At 43.9% G+C, this 17,116-nt stretch overlaps 1 non-coding gene across 1 annotated transcript; it reads right to left on the bottom strand.

Moving 5' to 3' along the window:
* Window positions 1-6,708: 6,708 nt before the first annotated feature.
* Window positions 6,709-6,791, bottom strand: trnal-cag (transfer RNA leucine (anticodon CAG)). The gene has a single exon. It is a non-coding gene; the product is annotated as a tRNA-Leu (tRNA).
* Window positions 6,792-17,116: the final 10,325 nt, after the last annotated feature.

Below are 17,116 nucleotides of genomic sequence, written 5' to 3'. Positions count from 1 at the left end.
AAAGAGTGAAAGGATAAACACAGCAATTACAGGCCAGTCAGTTTAACCACGGTAGTGGGAAGCTTTTAGAAATGATAATCCGGGACAAAATCAATTGTCATTTGGACAAGAAAGCCACTGTGGATTTGTTAAAGGCAAATCGTGATTGAGTTTTCTGATTAGTTAACAGAGACGGCTGATGAGGGCAATGTGGTTGATGTTTTGTATATGGCCTTTCAAAAGGCGTTTGATAAAGTGCCACAAAAAAGGCTTGTCAAAAGGGGCGATAGTGGCTGCTTCCTTATTCTTTAAAAGCGCTTTCTTTTATTTCACTCAACAGATAACTTTGAGTGAGCGAAAACTGATCCACAGTGACGCTTATTTCAAGTTTATACCCTTTGAATCTGAAAGGATATATTGGCCTTGGAAGGAGTGCAGCACAGATTCACCAGATTGTTACCAGGGTGCGATGCCTTAAATTATGAGAAGATGTTCTATCAACTCGGCTTAAAGTCACACAAGTCACACTGCAAAAAGTTTTCATTTTTCTTACATACATTAATGACCTGCACTTGGGTGTACAGGGTATAATTTCAAAGTTTGCAGATGGCATGAAACTCGGAAATCGATCAAACAATGTGATGGATACTATCAGACTTCAGGAGGACATAGACAGCCTTGTGAAATGGACTTAATTAATAGGGGCATAGAGTAAAAAAGCAACAAAGTTATGACAAATGTTTACAAAACACTGATTAAGCTGCAGCTGGAGTATTGTGTTCAATTCTGGGCACCGCACTTTAGGAAAGATGTCAAGGCCTTGGAGAGGGTGCAGAGGAGATTTACTAGAATGGTAACAGCGATGAGGGACTTCAGTTATATGGCGAGAATGGAGAAGCTGGGATTATCCCCTTGGAGCAGAGAAGGTTAAGGGGAGATTTGACAGAAGTGTTCAAAATAATGAAAGGTTTTGATAGAGCAAATAAGGAGAAACTGTTTTCAGTGGCAGACGGGTCGGTAACCAGAGGACACAGATTTCAGGTAATTGGCAAAAGAGCCAGAGCCGACATGAGGGAACATAATTTACACAGCGAGTTGTTATGATCTGGAATGCGCTGCCTGAAAGGACGGTGGAAGCAGATTCAATAGTAACTTTCAAAAGTGGATTGGATAAATACTTGAAAAGGAAAATAAATTGCAGGGCTTCTGAGGAAAGAGCTTATGTCTGGTGAGACCATTGGATAGCACTTTCAAAGAGCTAGCACAGGCACGATGGGCCGAATGATCTCCTTCTGTTTTGTAACATGTTCAGTGTTGTTGGACGGAGAAGCAACACATTCCAAATCAGAACAGAGACAGGAGAGTAAGTCAGTTCACCATTGTTGTTAATGAAATAGTAGCAGTTTCCGTAGTGCAGCGGTTATCGCGTTTGCTTTAACACACGAAAGGTTCCAGGGCATAAATATTATGTTGAAACTTGCTCTCCATAAAAATCCAGGGAGGAGTTTTTTTCTCCTGCCAAAAAAGGCGACAGTGGCTGCTCCCTTATTATTGAAAAGCTGTATCTTTTACTTCACGAAACTTTGAGTGAGAGAAAACTGATCCTCAGTGATGCTCATTTCAAGTTTTATTCCCTTTTATTCCAAAAGGGTATATTGGTCTTGGAAGGAGCGCAACCCAGATTTACCAGAACGTTAGCAGGGCTCGAAGGGTTAAATTATGAGCAGCGGTTACACACTTGTATTCCCTGGAATATAGAAGGCTTTTTTGGATTTTGAAAGGTAGATAGACAAAACCTTTCCGCTGGTGAGGGTGTCTAAGACAATATCACAATGTCACAATCTCTGTTTAACGAGTGAAAACGGCCATACGCATCACTGTGAGTGTCAGAGACGAGTCTCAAGGTGCCGCGTCCTGTACAGTGAATGTCAAAACTTTTAAAAGTTGCAGAAAGTGTTCGGGGTTCAGATACACAAACCTCGAATGGGAATGAGATTTTGTCAGAGGTTGCAGCCTTCCCTACTTCTCTTGCCCTTTGTGAGGCACCTGTTCCGGTTTAAATTTACAAACTGGATGAGTTGGTGATCACGGTATAGCAGACTCAGCGGTCCCGGGTGAGAGAGAGAGAAATCAGCCCGGGCGCGGCTACAATGTGCGCGGTGACACTGCACGGGAGGTCAGGGGGAAGTCAGAGCTGGGGTTTGCCTCTGAAAGCAACAGAAACAGTTTAAAAGAGCATTCGCCCAACGTGGGGCTCGAACCCACGACCCTGAGTTTAAGAGGCTCATGTGCTGCCGAATGAGTTGGCCGGGCCTGGAAGTTGCAATCACTCTTGTCTGTCGTCTCAGTGAACTCGACCCTGGCTGTCCATATCATTGGCTGTGATTATCTCTGTGTCTCTGTCGACCTGCAGGTTGATATTGAACGAATCCGAGTGTTTGTCTTCTGTTTTTAACATTAAATAAAAGAGGGCATCAGACACTTCCCTCCCTGATACTGGGGAACAAGTGAGACAGACTTGTTATTGTGAAAACGCAAATGAAGCATTAATTGCGGAATTATACAGACTCATATCAGCGCCAAAAGTAGCTTCACAATATATACACCCCAATAAATAAATAAATGATACAAATAATACAATAATATATTTGTAAATAACAGAGTCACGAAACCAGAAATGTTATTTGTACCTAATGTAAACACTCCCAGATGTATTTGAAAACCTGCCATGGCTTCCCTGGTGGTCTTGTAGTTAGAATTCGGGACTTTCACAGCTGTGGCCTGGGTTCGATTCTCGGTTCGGGAATTTTGCTTTTACAAAAAACAAACGCAAATTTTGTCGAATCATGGCAAATTTACCGCACAGAAGGAGGCCATTCTGCCCATCGCGTCCGCGCCGGCCGAAAATAAGCCACCCAGTCTAATCCCACTTTCCAGCACTCGGTCCGTAGCATTTTACGTTACGCCACTTCAGGTGCATATCCAAGTATTATTTAAATGTAACGAGGGATTCTGCCTCTCCCACCCTTTCAGGCAGTGCGTTCCATACACCCACCACCCTCTGGGTGAAAAAAATTCCCCTCAGCTCCCCTCTAATCCTTCCACCAATCACTTTAAATCTATGCTCCCTGGTTATTGACCTCCCTGCAAAGGTAAATAGATCCTTCCAATCGCCTCTATCTCGGCCCTTCATAATTTTGTACACCTCAATTAAATCACCCCTCAGCCTCCTCCGTTGCAAAGAAATCAACCCCAGCCTATCCAATCTTTCTTCACAGCCAAAATTCTCCAGCCCTGGCAACCTCCTCGTAAATCTCCTCTGTACCCTCTTTAGTGCAATTACATCTTTTTTGACCAGTCTGCCAATTGGGACCTTGTCAAAAGCCTTGCTAAAATCCATGTCGACTACATCAAAGTACTCCAGGTGTGTTCTCACCCAAACCCTATTTAATTGCAGCAAGACTTCCTTATACTCCAACCTCCTTGCAATAAGGCCAACATACCATTTTTCTTCCTAATTGCTTGCTGTACCTGCATGTTAAATTTCTGTGATTTGTTTACAAGTAAACCCAACTCCCTCTGAATACCAACATTTATTGGACTCTCACCTTTTGAAAAATATTCTGCTTTTCTATTCTTCCTACCAAAGTGGACAATTTCACATTTTCCCACCTTATACTCCAACTGCCACTTTCTTACCCAATCACTTAACCGTCCACCTCTCTTTGCGTCCTCCTCACGGCTTACTTTCCCACCTACCTTTGTATCATCAGCAAACTTGGATCCATTACACTCGGTCCCCTCATCTAAGTCATTAATATAGAATGTGAACAGTAACTGCAATATAAATTGTCCAGGATCGAAAGCAGGGCCGTTCGTGTGTAATGCGAACTGGTAACCAAGACACCACAAAAAAACCGCTGGTGACTTATACTGGACAGAGGGGAACTGACCAGTCACCTCTCTCTGCTCTGATTGGGACAATTTTACTTCTCTTTAAACAACATCTCTCCTGTCCCACACTAAAATCATGGAATAGAATCATAGAATATTACAGCACAGAAGGAGGCCATTCGGCCGTGTTGTCCTGCCTACTCTTTGAAAGAGCTGTCCAATTTAGTCCCAAAAAACTCAGCCTTTTCCCCGTCACCTTGCAAATCAGTCCTCTTCAAGTACCTGTCCAATTGCCTTTTGAAAGTTCCTATGAAAGCTGCTTCCACCACCCTTTCAGGGAGTGGCTACCAGATCGTAACAACCCTCTGTGTGAAAAACAAAATCTCCTAATTTCCCCTCTAGTCCTGAAAGCTCTCAATCCTTCTCCACGGATGCCTTTTTACAACCATTTCATTCATCAAAACCACACAAGTTACACAGGAAAAAGGCTTCATTTTCAAGTAATTAACGTTCCGAAGGAGCTCCCTAATTTCCCTCCCCTAACCTTATGAATCAGAGCATTCTCGTCCGGATCCTTTTCCAAATGAACCGGCCTCCCCCCGCCTCAGGAAGTAGCCATTCTGATTCTGTGAATGTGGCCAGTTTTGTTCGGGCAGTTGGTTTGACAGGGACCTCACACTGCACCCTCCTCCCGTGTTTTCTTCCACATCCGCAGATTGGAGCTGGGGCCTGGACTGATTTTTTTCTCTGTCTCACCCGGGGCCGCTGAGTCTCCTACTCAGATCACAAACCAGCTCTCCTACACCCGATCACCAACTCACCCAGTTTGTAAATTGAAACCGGAGCAAGTGCCTCGTCAGAGGGTAAGAGATGGAGGGGAGGCAGCAACCTCTGACAAAATCTCAGGCTCATCAGAGAGGTTTGTGTATCTGAACTCCGAAAAAACTTCTGCTCCTTTTAAAGTTTTGAACATTGCACACGATGCGGCACTTACAGACTCGTCTCTTGTACTGACAGTCAAGCAAGCGGAGGGTTCACTCGCGAAAGCAGAGTAATAGTTTAAAACAGAATTTGCCCAAGGTGGAGCTTGAACCCACGACCCTAACAGTCTCATAAGCTACCAACTGAGCTAGCTGGGCCTGCTTAAGGTTTTCCATTTGGTCTGTTATTGCAGCGAGGCGGCTGCTGGCTCCGCCCCAGGGGCTGAGTTCAGAATCACAGAAGGATGCAGCTCAGAAGCAGGCCATTGGGGCCATCGCGCCCTTCCATTCGACCGTGGAGGTACAGGCAATTCTCTGAGAAACCGGTTTGTCTATTTCCCGGTGTTTGCCTGTCTCTCTGGCTGTGTTTATCTCTGTGCGTGTGGAGCTGCAGGCTGATTTTGAATTAATAAGTGTGTTTGTGTCTGTTTCTTGCAATAAATAAATGAGGGAATCAGACGCTTCTCTCCCTGACGCTGGAGAACTAGTGAGGCAGAATTCAGAGCATCGTTCTGTTTATTGTTGAAAAGGGAATGCAAAATGATTTCCGGAATTACTCAGACTCCTACCAGCGCTAAATACATGGAAAACCCCGACGTGACTTAAACACGTTACCTCCCGATGTGGAATCAGACGCGCTATCGTTGCGCTTCGAAGTCTGATGGCAGGGACGTGGATGTTTACCTTTATGTAAGTTTCTCATACACCGTTTCATTTATTTCAGATTACCAAATCCCCGCCCACTCCCACCGGGTGTCAGGCAGCCTCAGAAGCAGCCTTCACCTGTCCGCGGCAGCATGACTGCATCAAATCTAATTGCACACACCCGGCACCCAGAATCATCACATCACAGGAAAGGAACTGCTAAAAATCATAACAGGACAGGCAGCATCTGAAAAAACGCTGAGACTTTCGATGTGTGAACTTTGTTCAGGACTGCTAACAAGACGTTGTGAAAATTTAAACAATGGATGTGTATAAATGGATGTCATGCTTCTTTATAAAATGACACACATAACATTATAAAATGTTATGTGTGTCATTTATAAATTTATTTTGATTATTTTTACAATATGATATATCTCGTTATAAATACATATGATTGCATCTGTGACACTTATAAATACATTTGGGTGTACCTGTTTGGTGATTATCAATATATCTCTGTGTATCTGTGTTATGTATTAGTGTGTAATGAAAAATAAGACATCGAGGACTGAAACCGATGATTTCATTCTTCCCGTCGTTTAGCAGGATGAAATTACTCGGCCATGCAGGCGACCTTTTTTGTCTTCATTCATGGGATGTGGGTGTCTATGGCAAGGTCAGCATTTATTGCCCATCCCTAATTGCTCTTGAGAAGGTGCTGGTGAGTCGCCTTCGTGAACTGCACCTTTCATTGACTGTGTCATTGACATTTTCTGGATAGGGAGAAACTATTTCCGCTGGTTGGGAATTCTAGGACGAGGGGGCGCAGTCTAAAAATTAAATCTGAGATCGATAGCTTTTTGCCAACCGAAGGTATGAAGGGATATGGGCCAAAGGCAGGTATATGGAGTTAGATCACAGATCAGCCATGATCTAATCAAATGGCGGAGTGGGCTCGAGGGGCGAAACAGCCCACTTCTTGTTCTGATGGTACATTTCCCCAAGTGTCTGTTCTCTGTAGTTTTTGAATGACCACCTTGTGTTTCCAGCATATTTTCGTTAAAGCTCGGTTTCGGGATGAGCCGGTGGGCTTCAAAACGTGCCATGGATGGAGACCGGATTGGTTATTGCGGGAAGAGCAAATCAACTGGGCCGAAAAATCAACTGCAGCTCAAGCTACAAATAAAATAGGAGTCAAAATAACCGATGTCAGAAGTGGGATTCGAACCCACGCCTCCAAAGGAGACTGCGACCTGAACGCAGCGCCTTCGACCGCTCGGCCATCCTGACTGATAAATCTCTTTTTCACTCGCCACCCTTTCCACATTGAGAGCCCCCCCCCCCGCCACCCGGAGAAAGTTTCACTCACTCCAATGCTTGGTAAGATAAATGCTGCTGGAGAGGCTCGGTGAGCGCGATGCAACCTCCCCGGATTTTCCTGAACCTATTGTACTTTATTCCTATTTCATCACGGGAATATCCGCAATCAGGAACTAAAAAGAATTAAAAGCTGAATCACAGAGAAAGAGAAATCCATGTTACATCTGATAAAATTCACAACAGTGCTCCCTGATGGTCTAGTGGTTAGGATTTAACGCACTTATAACCGCGGTCGGGGTTCAATTCTCAATCAGGATACTAACGTTTGAACAGTTGTTATATTAATCGCATGAAAGTACTCAAACTCAGTTGGATGAAAAAAAAAATCATTGTTTTCATCGCCATTAATTAACCAATAACGTTATTTTGCAGAATGAAAGGCTACTGAGGGAAGTTGAAAAACTTTAATAATTTCTTTTGTGCGATGAACTTTTTATCCCTTCTCATTTTTCACACTGTATTTTTAAGGGCTCGGTTTAAAATGTTCAGTGCTCGTGAGACCACGGATTTGTGATAAATTTAACAGGACTGGCGATTTCACAGAGGGAAAAAAACTTGCCCCGACATAATGTTCCGGCCCAGGATCCATTTGCGTGTAAGGCAAACGTGATAACCACGACACTACGGAAACCTTTGCTTTGATATCAGCCAGAAATTAGAATGACGGCATTGATTCTCTTTCATAACTATTCAATTGATCGAAGTTGCAAAAGTCACAAAAGAAAAATGTTCATTTCAAAGTTATTAAACTCCCAAATGTGGCCCGCCTTGTTGGGACAGGGATTAACCCTGACGTCACAGCCTCAACAAAACATATTCTCAACATTTCCATTGGGAACAGGAGGAGGCCATTCAGCCCCGAACACTTGCTCCGCCCTTCAATTAGATCATAGATGATCTGTACCTCAAATCCATTTATCCGCCTTTGCTCCCTATCCCTCGATACCCTTAACCAACAAAAATCTACCGATCTCAGTCTTGAAAGCTTCAATTGACCCCCAACATCCACAGTCTTTTCGGGAACAGAGTTCCAGACTTCTACTGCCCTTTGTGTAAAAAAGTGCTTCCTGATTTCGAACCTGAATGGCATGGTTCTAATTTTAAGGTTATGTCCCCCTCGTTCTTGATTCCGCAGAGGAAATTGATTCTCTCTCTCTCTATTCTATCGACTCATTTAAACATGTTAAACACCTCGCTCAGACCGCCCCTCAATCTTCGGTACTCGAGGGAATACGAGCCCAGTCCATGCAGCCTGTCCTCATAATTTAACCTTTTTTTAGCCCCGGTAACATTCTGGTGAATCTGCTCTGCACCCCCTCCAAGGCCAATCTATCCTTCCTGAGGTGCAGTGTCCAAAACTGAACGCAGTTACTCCAGACGCAGTCTAACCAGAGCTTTAGATAACTGTAATAAAACTTCCACTTCGTAATATTCCAGCCCCCTCAGATAAAGGCTAACATTCCGTTCGCCTTTTAAATTATTTTTGTATCCGTCCGTTAGCTTTTACTGATTTATGTAAATGAACCGTTAATTCTCTCTGCTTCTCCACAGTTCCGAGCTTCTTACCATTTGGAAAATACCCTGACCATTGTCCAAAGTGGATTACCCCACATTGAACTCCATCTGCCAGAGTTTTGCCCACTCACTTGATCTATTAATGTCCCTTTTCAACTTTCCACTCGCATCCACACGACTTACTGTACCACCTAACTTAGTGTCATCAGCAAACTTGGATACACCACTCTCTGTTCTTTCATCTAAGTCATTCATAAATATGGTAACAAGCTGAGACCCCAGTTACAGATCCCTGGGGGGACACCACTAGTCGCATCCTGCCAATTGGAGTTTGTACCCATTATCCCTACTCTCTGTCTCCTATCTCCTGAGGAATTCTCGACCCATGTCAATACATTGCCTCAAGTTCCATGCGCTTTCATTTTTGCCAACAGTCTCTTGTGTGGAACCTTATCAAATGCCTGTCGGAATTCCATATAAATAATATCATCGGAACATAGGAACAGGAGTAGGACGTTCAGCCCCTCGTTCCTGCTCCGCCATTTGATAAGATCATGGCTGATCTGTGATCTAACTCCATATACCCGCCTTTGGCCCATATACCTTAATACCTTTGATTGCCAAAAAGCTAACTATCTCACATCTAAATTTAGCAATTGAGCTGGTATCAATTGCCATTTGCGGAAGAGAGTTCCAAACTTCTACCACCCTTTGTGTGTAGAAATGTTTTCTAATCTCGCTCCTGAAAGGTTCGGCTCTAATTTTTAGACAAAATGGTGGCAAGTTCGCCCGACATCTTGGACAAAATGGCAGCAAGTCTGGCAATCATCTTGGACAAATTGGCCGCAAGTCCTTCACGGCTGTTCGACAGGAACAGAAGGAGGCCATTGAGCTCCTCAAGCCTTTAATATGGGAACTGAAGGCCATTCAGCCTCTGAAGGCTGTTACACAGGAAAAGGAGAAGGCCATTCAGCCCCTCAAGCCCGTTACATCGTTACTGGAGGCCGATCATCCCCTCAAGCCTGTTACATAGAATCAGGAGGAGGCCATTCAGCCCTCCGAGCCTGTTATACAGGAACTTGAGGCCAATCAACCCCTCAAGCCTGTCAAATATCAAAAGGAGGAGGCCATTTAGCCTTTCGAGCCTGTTATCTGGGAACTGAAGGCCATTCAGCCCTTCGAGCCTGTTATATAGGAACTAGACGCCAATCAACCCTTCAAGCCTGTAAGATAGCAACAGGAGGAGGCCATTCAGCCCCTCGAGCACCTTAGACTAGATCTGTTAGCCAATCAGCACCTCAAGCCTGTTACACAGGAACAGCAGCAGACCATTCAGCCCCTCGAGCGTGTTATACGGGAATTGAAGGCAATTCAGCCCCTCGAGCCCGAAACATCAGACCTGGAGGCCAATCAGCCTCTCAAGCCTGTTAGATAGGTACAGCAGCAGGCCATTCAGCCCCACGAGCGTGTTCCACGGGAACTGAAGGCCATTCAGCACCTCGAGCCGATTACACTGGAATAGGACTCGGCCATTAAGCCCCTCGAGCTCGTTGCACTGGAACAGAGGAAGCCATTCAGCCCTTCGAGACTGTTATACAGGATCTGGACGCTATTCAGCCTGTCGCGCATGTTACATATGAACAAGAGGAGTCCATTCAGCCCCTCGAGCATGATAATATAGGAAGAAGATGAGAACATTCAGCCCCTCGAGCATGTTACATAGGAACAAGAGAAGTCCATTCAGCCACACGAGCCTGTTACATAGGAACAGGAGTAGACAATTCAGCTCCTCAACCTGTTCTGCCATTCAATTAGATCATGGCTGATCAGTATGTTAACTCCATCTACCCGCCTTGGTTCCTTAATCATCAATACCCTTGACTAATAAAAATCTATCAATCTCCGTTTTGAAATTTCGGATTGACCCCCAGCCTCAACAGACTTTTGTGGGAGAGAGTTCCAGATTTCTACGACCCTTTGTGTGAAGAAGTGCTTCCTGACATCACCCCTGGACGGCCGAGCTCCAATTTTAAGGTTATGGCCTTTTGTTCTGGACTCCTCCAACAGAGGAAGTAGTTTCTCTCTATCTACCCTATCAAATCCTTTCATCATCTTAAACACCTCAATTCAATCACGCCTTAATCTTCTTTATTCAGGGGAATACAAGGCTAGTCCATGCAACCTGTCCTCATAATTTAACCCCTTTTAGCCACGAGATCATTCTGGTGAATCTGCGCTGCAGCCCTTCCATTGGCAATATATCCTTCCTGAGTTGCAGTGCCCAGAACTGAATGCGGTCCTCCAGATGTGGTCTAACCAGAGCTCTGTACAGCTGGAACATAACTTCCACCCCTTTACATTCCAGCCCTCTTGAAATAAAGGCCGACATTCCATTAGCCTTTTTAATTATTTTTGTAACTGTCCACTAGCTTTTAATCATCTCTGTGCTTGGACCCCTAAATCTCTCTGCTCCTCCACAGTTCCGAGCTCCTCACCATTTAGAAAACTCTCTGATCTATCTTTCTTAGATCCGAAGTGGATGACCTCACATTTCCCCACATTGAACTCCATTTGCCACAGTTTTGCCCACTCATAATCTCTCAATGTCCTGGGAATTCTTGGTGCCTTTGTTTGGTTGGACAATGCTTTAAATCAGTTCATTATTTTAAAAAGATCACAATTGATTTTTATTTTGTACAGTTTGAACAAGACCATTATTCCCCGATCAGTAAAATATCTATGTTTTTGAGAGAGTGGCGACAGTTCAGAGATAGTTGCCTTTTTGTCTACTTTAATGAAGTGAATGTTTGCTAATTTAAAATCAGCTGTATTTCTAAGCTTGAAAAAACAGCTCCTCTGTTAGGTGAGGCTTCACTCCCAATGTCTCAGTGTTTCCGCTTGTCCTGATATCAATGTAACATTTGAAGGGCGCCAGGTAATGAACAGTGAAACCCCTTCAGATTATCTCAGCCCACTCGTTCTATCCAGTGCCTAATAGTGCCTGCTCTTCAGAGGGAGACAGATTCACACTACACTAGAGCTTGTTTTAGACTTTAACTGCCAAACAAATTGATGAAACAATAAGAGAACAAACAAAATAGTAGCAGTAAGACAACAGTTTTACTGTAAAGCTCAACCAGATCCTTAATGGAAAAGAAAATAATAAATAATTCACAAATACTATACGAAACTGTGACCGAACTTTCGAACATCCTGGTTCTTTGTTGTCTTTTTATCACAAACTATGGAAGCTGTCGACTTGATTAACATTCTCAGAGATTCCAAACAGACTCACCAGTTTGAAAAAGACAAGGTGAAAAATGGCTTCAAAACAGTGACTGGGAGCCAGTCATTTTAAGCAATGGTTTGTTTAATTGAAAAGAAGCTGCCAATCAAAACTGTTCGAGAGGAAATGACCCCGGAGGTTTGAATCTGAATCAAATGTTTGACTTTGTGAGATCCAGCCTGACTTTAATCGGTGCAGCCTGCCTTTAAGAGGTGCAGCCTGCCTTTCAGAGGTTCAGCCTGCCTTTAAGAGGTGCAGCCTGCCTTTCAGATGTTCAGCCTGCCTTTGAGAGGTATGGGCTGCCTTTGAGAGGTGCGGGCTGCCTTTCAGAGGTTCAGCCTGCCTTTAAGAGGTACGGGCTGCCTTTCAGAGGTTCAACCTGCCTTTAAGAGGTGCAGCCTGACTTTAATCGGTACAGGCTGCCTTTAATCGGTGCAGCCTGCCTTTAAGAGGTGCAACCTGCCTTTATGAGGTGCAGCCTGCCTTTAAGAGGTGCCGGCTGCCTTTCAGAGGTGCAGCCTGCCTTTAAGAGGTGCGGGCTGCCTTTAAGAGGTGCAGCCTGCCTTTCAGAGGTGCGGCCTGCCTTTCAGAGGTGCGGCCTGCCTTGAAGAGGTGCGGGCTGCCTTTTCGAGGCGCTCACCACTCACGCAATATCAGGGCCCCTCTGCTGGTGAGAAGCCGCTCAACAGCGCAGCCAGGCCTGACTGCTCGCAGGAATCAGGTAAATCACCAGGCAGCACCAATCTCACGGACTGTCTGCATCTCAACGACCGGGTGCAGGTTAATCACTCGGGGGTTAATCGCCCCCCGCGCCCGGATTCGGGGGTTATCGAATTTAACCCCGTACATTTCTTTATATATATTTTACATAGAATACAGCACGGCACAGAAACAGGCCATTCAGCCCATCTGGGTAAAGAAATTCCCCTGAATTTCTTATTTGACAACAACAACAAATTGTTGAATATATGGTATAATATAATATATAATAGAATTATACAGTTACATATATTTTACATTGAATGTACAGTACAACAGAGTATAGTACAGAGGCCATTCAGCCCGATTTCTATTTCTATTTTACAACATTTGCTTGTATATATAAAATATTTATCTTTTGAGATATATATATATGTATATAGCATTGAATACTGCACGGCACAGAAAGAGGCCATTCGGCCCATCTGTGTAAGGAAGTCTCTCCGGGATTCCCTGTTTTCCCACAACATCATAACAACATTATCTATATTTGTATACTACATAGAATTACATCGAATGTACAGCAGAGAAACAGAGGTCATTCGGCCCAACTGGGTAAATAAATATCCCATAGAGTCCCCACAGTGATTATTGATCCCACAGTGCACCCAGTGATAGTGCCCCATTGATCCACAGTGTCACAGTGATCCACAGTGCACCCAGTGATCGCAGAGTGACCCAGTGACCCCCACAGTGCACCCAGTGTTACTGCCCCAGTCTTGCACAGCGTCCCAGTGATCCACATTGTCCCAGTAATCCGCAGAGAACCCAGTGATCGCACAGTGATCGCAGAGTGACCCAGTGATCCCACACTCCACCCAGTGATAGTGCCCCATTGATCCACAGTGTCCCAGTGATCCACAGTGCACCCAGTGATCGCACAGTGATCGCAGAGTGACCCAGTGACCCCCACAGTACACCCAGTGTTATGCCACAGTTATGCACAGTATCCCAGTGATCCACATTGTCCCAGTGATCCACATTGAACCCAGTGATCCCACAGTGATCGCAGAGTGACCCAGTGATCCTCCTGCACACCCAGTGATAATGTCACAGTGCTCCCAAAGTGATCCCAGTGATCCCACAGTGCACCCAGAGGTCCCAGTATCCAAACTGAATTTGTGTAAATGTTTGAGAGACTTTCATGTTATATAAAATAAGATATATATATATGTATATATATATATGTATATAATATTTCTATATTACATAGAATGGGTAAAGTAGTTTCTCCTGTCACCCCATGAAGCTGAAACAAAATGGCCGCCAGTGCCCCAGTGAACCTGCAGTATCCCAGTGATCCCACAGCAACCCGTGATCCCACAGTGCTCCCACCGATCCCACAGTGACCCAGGCAAAACTCACATGAGCCACATTGAATGCAGCCTGGGATGAAGGCCTCGGTCAGTTCCCTTTGGAGAGAAAGCTTCTTGTCCAAGGATTCCTCCTCCTCCCAAAAATTCTCTTTCCACATCTTCATGTTACAGCATTTCCACAAAAAAATATCCTCTGTAGGGAGAGAGCGGTGGTGAAAAGGAATTGATTAAAAACAAAGCAAGTGATTGAAAAGGCACAGTAAGAGCCCAGAGCTCCCTCACACTCACTCACTCACACACATTCACACTCACTCACTCACTCACTCGCTCCATTACATAGGCAGGCAATCTCTCACCAAACACCACTGACAAAGAAACTCCCCAGTTACAAATCAGAGAATCTAAAGAAAAGAGAGAAAAGTTGGGAGAGAGAGAGAGACAGAAAGACACTCAGGGCAGGCTGAAGAGCACAAGTTGCTTCTCTCTCTCTCTCTAATACAAGTTTGCAGGGTTTTCTCTACTGCTTTGAAATTCACTCCCTCACTCACCCACTCCCTCTCACCTCTCCCCTAAAAGGTTCTGGTCTGTCTGTCTGCCCTGGTTAGTGTTTTCTGCATGGTCCACATTACCCCTGTGCTCATTTTCTCTTCTGTTCCTGGAGCAGGCGACAAAACCCTGGTCATTTTTTGCTAATTCACCCTTTATGTTGCAGTTTGCAAAGGTGAACGAACTTTACCTTTGCTCTTTTCTCTTGTTTTAATTAGCAGTGGACAAAAAGCCTGTAGTTTGTGGTAAACTTACAGTTTGTGGCTTTTTCCAATCTGCCAAAGAGTTCAAACAAATTCATGACGTATAAAAGAGCCAAAGCAAAAAAGTGTTTTTTTTAAAAACTAATACACAGCAAGGTCCCTCACTCAGTTGCAGGGACAATCTCTCAGCAACATTCATTTACGCACAAGCAAAGCCCAGTTTATAAAGGAGAAGAATCTAAAGAGTAAAAGATTGAGAGACAATCATTTGCAACTAAATTTGCACATACACATATATATGTATTTCCATTATACACCTACTATTACAAAGCTTCCAAAAGGGCTGTGGGGGAAAAGCAGAGCGGGAAATGGGACTAATTGGATAGCGCTTTCAAAGAGCTGGCAAAAGCATGGTGGGCTGAATGGACTCCCTCTTGCATTGTACCCATAATGAAACCATGAATCGATGAACAATAATTTCAACGCCGTGAACGTGAAACAAAATGGACATGAGTAAGGCGGCAAACTTACTGAGGGGTAAGGCGGCCAACTAACTGGGGGTGCAAGATGGTCATATTGAACAAATTCGCCGCCATGAAGCTTAAAGAAAATGGCCGCGCTGATCCTGAAACTGAATGGCCATCAATAAGGCAGCCATCTTACTGAGGGGCAAGGCGGCGATGAATTTTAATCAAAATGGCCGTTCTAAGCCTGAAGCTCAATGGCCACCAGTAAGGCATCCATCTTACTGAGGGGCAAGGTGGAGCTTGTTCTGGTGAGAGATACGGAAAGGGTTTATTTCGTGTTCTTGTTAAATCACAGTTGCACTATAGTTAAAGATACAAACTGAGTGAGACTGGTACTAGCTGGTGTTTAACACAAAGATAGCGTGCAGTGAGGGAATTAAACACAAAAATGTGAACTTCTGCAAAAAAGTGGATTAACATTTGGTTATTTGGACGTAATGGTGACAGAGAAGGAGAGACCAGACATACGGAAGAAAGGACCAATTCGCCATTTCGTGTAGAGAATGTAATTCTAGCTTCTGTTAAATAATTCAGAGTAAAATTGGACTAAATCTGAATGTAGTTCTCATCTGGGATTTAACTCATTTCTCCATTCTTCATATTTTTCTTTAATCTGAAACAATAACAGTATTTGTAACAGTAACAGATCAGGAGAGTGCTGAGGGACCCTGTCCAGTTTAGTAACACAGCAGAAGGGGTAAGAGTACATTGTGATTTATTACAGAATCCAGCAGCTCACTGGGAAAGTTACACATGGTCCAGATGGAGGAACAAAAAGGTACAAAGTGAATTTACACTTTAATTTGGGGCAATGACTTTTTGTCTCCACGATGTTTAATTTTATTTGAAATAATGGGCTCTTTATCCTAAAGAAACTTTAGGCACAACCCATGGCTTTATGAACAAGACAATCATTTATTATTATTATTAATTTACAAGAAAAATTGAGATTACAATTTAATCAACATCTTTGGTTTACGCCAGATTTAGAATTGCTTCAACAACAATAAAACAACACACTCTGAATTCCCAAAATACGTAACTGTTTGGAAATCAAATATCTATCTTAGACTGATCCCATAACAACAGTTATATCCTCATGGTTGGTTCAATCTTGCCGGGAAAATTCCAGGTATTTTGATGGATACCGTTGTAGTGTAGTGTGACTTTCTCTTGTATCCAGGTCATCTGCTTCACAGGCAATCTGTAAACCTGCATCGAGGCATCAAGCTGGGAGTTAGCGAGCAGTCATGAAGATTGCAGGTGAGGTGGTGCTGCCAGGAAGTGAAAGGTGAGGTTGGAGCAGTCGTGGTGGATCTGTGTCTCTCTCCAATCAACGTCTGCCCAGATTTTAAAGACCTTTTTAACAAAGAATCACACCTCTGGGACGGTGGGTTATCAACAATTGGTTCAGACAAATATAACCCACGATTGATTGACACTTCACTTGTTGTCTCTCAGTGTCCACAACGTAACCAAGTTAAGTCGGCAGGTGTTCAAACGACCTCGAGCCCTCCTTGAATCGTTCTTGTTGCTATGGTGATCTATCCTCTGCTGTGTGATCTTTTACAATGTGTCATTAACAATCCTTTTAACAGTCCTTCCTCCTTTAAATCATCCTTTTCCTTCAGACATGCTGAAGCTGATTTAATTTCAGCCTTTCGTTTATCAGATGATTTTATACTGCACAGAGCAGCTGGGAAACTCCTGCAGTAAGTAATGGTCAGGGCCAGGTACACAAGGCTGAGTGACTTTATTGTGGGGCATCCCGGCATCACCTCTCTCATTGTTTCTCTCTGTGGATCTACTTTTCCCTTTTCACCTGTCTTTGTTCTATTCTGTTTGTTTTTCACTCTCTCCAGCTCTACTTCTGTCTCCTTCTTTCTCTCCGGTTCCATTTGACTTCTCGATCTCTTCTTTCCATCTGTTTCAGTATTTCATTCCATCTCTCTCAGTCTCCATTTTAATCTTTGTATTTCTCCCATCTCTCCTGTTTTCTATTATTCTCCTTGCTTTCTGTTCCTATTTCTCTCTTTCTCTTACTGTCTTTTTATGTCTGACACTCTCCTGCTCTGCCTCACTC

The sequence above is a fragment of the Heptranchias perlo genome, unplaced genomic scaffold, assembly GCF_035084215.1.
Source record: "Heptranchias perlo isolate sHepPer1 unplaced genomic scaffold, sHepPer1.hap1 HAP1_SCAFFOLD_47, whole genome shotgun sequence".
NCBI lineage: Eukaryota > Metazoa > Chordata > Chondrichthyes > Hexanchiformes > Hexanchidae > Heptranchias > Heptranchias perlo.
Note: the sequence above shows the minus strand (reverse complement) of the source record. Positions and strands in the feature narration are given on the sequence as shown.